Source organism: Rhinolophus sinicus, chromosome 7 (genome assembly GCF_057876585.1).
Source record: "Rhinolophus sinicus isolate RSI-liver-muscle chromosome 7, RSI-T2T, whole genome shotgun sequence".
Lineage (NCBI taxonomy): Eukaryota > Metazoa > Chordata > Mammalia > Chiroptera > Rhinolophidae > Rhinolophus > Rhinolophus sinicus.
The window spans coordinates 20,089,015-20,094,483 of NC_142507.1; the positions used below are offsets into that span (position 1 = coordinate 20,089,015).

At 41.9% G+C, this 5,469-nt stretch overlaps 1 pseudogene; it reads right to left on the bottom strand.

Annotated features, from left to right (window-relative positions):
• Nucleotides 1-3,164: 3,164 nt before the first annotated feature.
• Nucleotides 3,165-4,114, bottom strand: LOC109439519 (small ribosomal subunit protein uS5 pseudogene; annotated as a pseudogene).
• Between the last annotated feature and the right edge of the window lie 1,355 nt (nt 4,115-5,469).

Genomic DNA, 5,469 nt, shown 5'->3' on the forward strand with positions numbered 1-5,469 from the left:
ACGGATCTTGTTTGAATACCAATGCAAACAAACAACTAATAAAAATAAGGAAAATCAAGGCAATTAGAACATTGACTAGATTTTTGATAATATTAAGGAAATACCATTATTTGTTTAAAGGAATCATTCTTGTCCTTTAAGGGTATATACAAAAACAATTGTACATGATAAATTATATATATATAATGATGCCTGGGATTTGCTTAAAGTAATTTGCAGCGGGTTGAGATGGCTATGAATACGGAAAGAAGATTGGCCAAGAATTGATAGTGTTGAAGCTATGTGGTGGATACATTTGGGCTCATGCTGCCTATTTTTATATATGTTCGCAAATTTTCATGATAAAAAGAAAATACTTTTAAGAAAAACGATGGCAAAAAAGATATCCTTCATATGGATACAGAATTTCTTCGAAAGCTACTTTGCATAGATAGAATAATGAATATTATTCATTACGAGTTTAACCACTCACTGTAGGTTTTTAAACCTGATTCTTTAATCTTAGTATGAGCATGTCTCAGCCAAATTTTAAAGTAATTTGAATAAAACAGAAACATTTTAAATCCATCCTATAAAATTTCTTTAAATTCACCAAAAGCAAAACATAACCATCAAAAAAACTATAATTCTATGCCATATGCATACACCAGGACAGGTTATCATATATTGTAACAACAAACAGCCTAAACATCCAGTGGCTTATAAAAAGTTTATTTTTTGTACATGCTACATGTTCCCTTTGGGTCAGCTTGAGGCTCTGCTCATTGTAGTCTCTTAAAAGCCCAGGCTGATAAGGGTGCCATCTTGACATGTGCTACCACAACCCCGAGATAAGGGGAAAACAAATCACAATGAACCATGAGCTGGCTCTTAAAGATCTTTGAGGAAGTGAGTGATGTCACTTCTCCTCATTTTTTATTGGCTGACACAAATCACATGGCCCATAGTATAATGGGGTGAGATGAATGAACCTCTTGCAGGAAAGGCACTTAATACTTACTGATATTAATACAATCTACTGCACCACATAGAAATATTTTTAAATGCAGAAAATTGCATTTCATGCTCCTTATTGGGTGGGTGCAAAAGAGTGATTACAAAAACAAACTTTTCTTATATTGCTTTCATATCAGTAATTCTTCCACTTTGAGTCAAAAGCATTATTTTCTTTTAAATCTACTTTAGGTTCAGTTCATTTTAGCTTATGTCATGCATTGAAAATCTAACAGCTTGGATTTGTAAAGGAAAAAAATGCTCTTTACCATGTTTCTAGTGATCTTGTTTCCTTTATGAGTTCTCACCAATGGGAGAAAAAAACTAACATTTCAGTCTCTGTGGAGGAGTAGTGAGATAGTAATTCGAACAGTCACCTCTGTAATGTGCTATGTCCTTGGGTTTCCAGTCATGCATCCCTCTCCTGGCTCCTTCTTTTCAAGATGATATCCAAAACTTATTGATCGTAAAGCAAAGAAATCATGTTGGGAGTCTTTAGGCCCCATGTCCTCTAGCTTGTCTGATGTGTGAGTCTGGGTGCTGGGTCCCTGCTGTCCCCAATGCTGAAGTCTGTGGCTGGTGAACATTTGGCCGTTTTCCAGTGGTGCCCCAACTCTTCCTCAATTCTGCCCTCTCGGGACCATAGATTCCTCCATGGCCTGGTTGCAGTTATCATTTGTCCACAGGCCAGGCAGTCCTCTCACAGTCCTCACCACAAAACATTGTTCCACTATGGCAACCCCTTCTGGCAAGCTCCCCAGCCAGACCCGCAGTTGGCACAGCTTTCTGTCTATGCTGTAATGAAACCAAGGACAGTTTGGGAAACTAAAACCTCAAGTGCTCCCTCTGCCTCACGATACTGCATACGGGTTTCGAACTACTGTCAGGAAGGGATCCTCCCCGAAACCCATGGGGAGAATGGAAGCCAGGAAAGTGCCATCGCTGGTGTTTCAGTCCCTTAACTGTTACCTAATCCCCTTTCTGGCCCTCAGGGGAAGTTGGGCAGATGCATCTCACCGGCTCATGACTCGCACTCTCTTTGCTCTTCTTAGCATTTCTTTTTTTCTTTCGACCTCGGGCAGAAAGACAATCTCTGAACTATAGAACACACAGAGCTTGTGTCTTCCAGCTTTGTGGTATATATGCTAAGGGAGGATCCAAGGGATTGGAAAAACCTCTCCTTCTCAACAATGCCTGGCCCTCAAGTCTCTTGTCCTGTTGTAAAATCTTGCGATGGATTGCTTGGCCAGGATGCTGCCCCGTGGATGGCAGTGGCTACCACCGTGGAGCACTTAACACCAAGAGCCAGGTGCCCATCACAAGATGCTAAATATTGCCTCATTCTTTCTCACTAGGGCCTTCTGGGAGAAACACTAATTTCTTCCTAGACATATGGATGTTTTGGGCTGGCCTGAATCATATTTAAGTTATGACTCAGGTAACTCACCCAAGGGATGGTAATTAGTGTTTATGACAAAATCATCCTGCACAAATTTACATTCTTTATCCACTATTCAAAAGTGAAGGTACTCATTTCCCCAAACACAGGTTTAAGCAGTAAAAATGAATGAACAAACATGACTTGATTATGTCGGTACCCAATCATGGGATAAGTATAGGTTTGTTCAGAAGAGAGAAGTTGAAAACGATTCAAGTGAAATGTTAGGTGACAAGCATGAAATGCATTGGGCAAAGCAGGAGATGTTAACTGATGCAGTTGAAACTCAGACTACAGCCAAAGCAAATGTTAGCGGGGAAAGCTGAGCATGCGCCAGTATTTCAACTCCAAAACCAGAGATGAAAATGTAATTCATATCAAACCAAAGAGTCTTGGCTCTCTCACAACCCTTCCAGAAACCATTGTGCGTGATTGCCTGCTGCAACACATTTTTTCTAAAGCCCTCTGAAAGCTCTGTAGCAAAAGAATGAAAAGCCAGAACTGGACCTCATAGACTGAGAAGGATTACTTCCCTATCTTATGGGAAATTGCCCAATAGCTTTGGTTCAATTTCCTTTGACCAAAACGTAGTTTTATTATTTTTCTTTTGTTTCTTTTTAGAGCACTTTCTCCTTTGTTATTCTGACTATAATCATTATCATTTTGCTAGTTCATTCACTGATAATACACGTAATTTTGATTTCTGTTGGATTAAAATTTTTTCAGGCTTTATTTACTTTATTTTTCTTGCATAAAATTCTGTGGTGGTCACAGCTGGAGCCTGGGTCCTCTGCACAGAAACTGGGTCTTTACAAGATGGTTGGTGAATTCCTCATAGGGAGACTTGGTGACCATGGTTTCTCTCCAGAGGTCGGGGGTGAGATAGCTGTAGGTCTTAGAGATGGCATCAAAGGTGGCCATGGCCAAGTTGCCCAGGGTGGCAGTGCAGCCCCTGGCGGAGGTGTAGCAGTCATCGATACCAGCCCTCAGCAGTAGCTTCTTGGGCACAGGAGCTGAGACAATGCCAGTGCCCCTGGGGGCGGGGATGAGGCCCATCACTTTACAGGGGAGGGTGTGGGGTTTGTGGATCTTGTTCCCCCAGTTGCCTCCCCACACAGGGACGATGGGTTGCTTTCCAGGATGATGCCCCCGTGGATGGCAGTGGCTGCCACCGTGGAGCACTTAACACCAAGAGCCACGTGTCCGTTGTAGTCCCCAATGGCGACAAATGCCTCGAACCGGGTCCTCTGGCCAGCACGGGTCTGCTTTTGCACCGGCATTAGCTTCAAAACCTTGTCCTTGAGGGATGTCCCCAGGAAAAGAAAAACACCATGATCTCAGATTCCCTAATGCACAGGCAGAAGAGATAGATCTCCCCCAAGAACTTGATATTCATGTGCTTGCCTTGATCAGGCGGCCCAGCTTGGTGATGGGATCCACTCCTTGTCCTCGGACTTGCCTCTGTGAGCTCCAAGGCCTCGCCCCAACCCGACCATGACCCGGATCACGACCTCAGACTGAGATGCTACTGCCAAATCCTATCCTGCATGGAAACTACCTCGGCCTCCCATTCCAGGGCCTCCAGGGCCTCCGGGCCCTCCCACAGCACACCACGCTGTCATTCGCCATATGGTGTTTTCTTGAAGAGTGTTGGATTAACTGTTTTGTGTGTCCTAATTGCATAAATTGTGGCAGTGTTGGAAATCACAGAGATACATACACAACTTACTTTGAAAGGTAGAACTGCTTCCATATAAATACAGGATTTATAAGTAACCTGACAGCAAGTGGGATTTTGGTTTTAATGTAATCCCACGCTCATAAATAGGTTGTGTTCCAAACAATTGTCAGTCAAGATTTTATTTTAACTTTTTAAAGAAAGCATAGAGCCACAAAAAGAAAGTTATAAATAATGGGCAGGTTATTAGCAAGCAACTGGAAGTTCATTTATAGAATGCTGGACCTGCAAGCTCTTTAAACCTGTTGAGTCTTCTCATTTATTAAAAGAAGAGAATGAGGCCTAAACAATATAATGAGTTGACCAAGGCCATACAACCAGTTAGTTGTCCAGGTGGGACTGGAATCGGGGGGGGGGGGGGGGTGCGGGGGTCTTGACACCTAGAATGTGGCCCCTGTTTCTTAACATGTTCTTAACTCATGCAATAGTTAAAAACTAAAAACCCAACTCAAGTGGGTTTTTATCATGAGATTGAATTTCTTAGGATATGCTGAATTACACTGAGACTGCAGATTAATCCTGAAATTCCAGTGGCTGAACACAACAAAAGTTTGTTTCTTGTCTTTGCTCCAGGTCCAGTGAGGGTCAGCCAAAACTGTTCTCTGCAGTTATTTGAGACCCCAGGTCAGTGCAGGGTCCATCGTCTTGTCGTTGCATTATCAGGCACATGTGGCCTTTTTAGTATGTGGCACAGATTTTATAATTAAAAACAGAAGATATGCATACCTGTGATAAAGCGAATAATAAACACTTAAACATCTTCTTGAAAACTAGTGCTTGCGTAAAAGCAGATTATTTGGAAGAGGAGGTGCTCATGTATTATGAGTGAAGACATCCTTTAAAGGAGATGTCTGAGTACTTTCCAGGAAAGATTTGAAAAGTCAGGCCCTGGTTCTCTTCCTAGATGAGCAGTGATAGTAGAGTGATCTTATGTTTATCAGACTTCATTTAGGATTGAGTTTTGACTCATAAGGAGAAGGGGCATGTTCTCATGTAATATATTGTATCTTTAATTTTACAGCCACATTTGGCAGGTAAGATAGCTGTTGTTATTTCAACTTTATGGATGGGGAGAAGAGGAAGCTCAAATAAATTTTAACTAAAAGTATTAATTGAACAGTTGTTAAGCTGTGTGCATAGAGCTCCAGATAAGACAAAGCACTTTCCCTCATGTGTGCCCATGGACACAAGCAAGAAAGGGGCAGAGCTAGGACTGGAATCAAAATTTTCTAATTTTCAGGTCAATAGCTCTGGACTCTACAACGTATAGTTTCAGCTAGAGGGTGAATGTCAAGTGTGA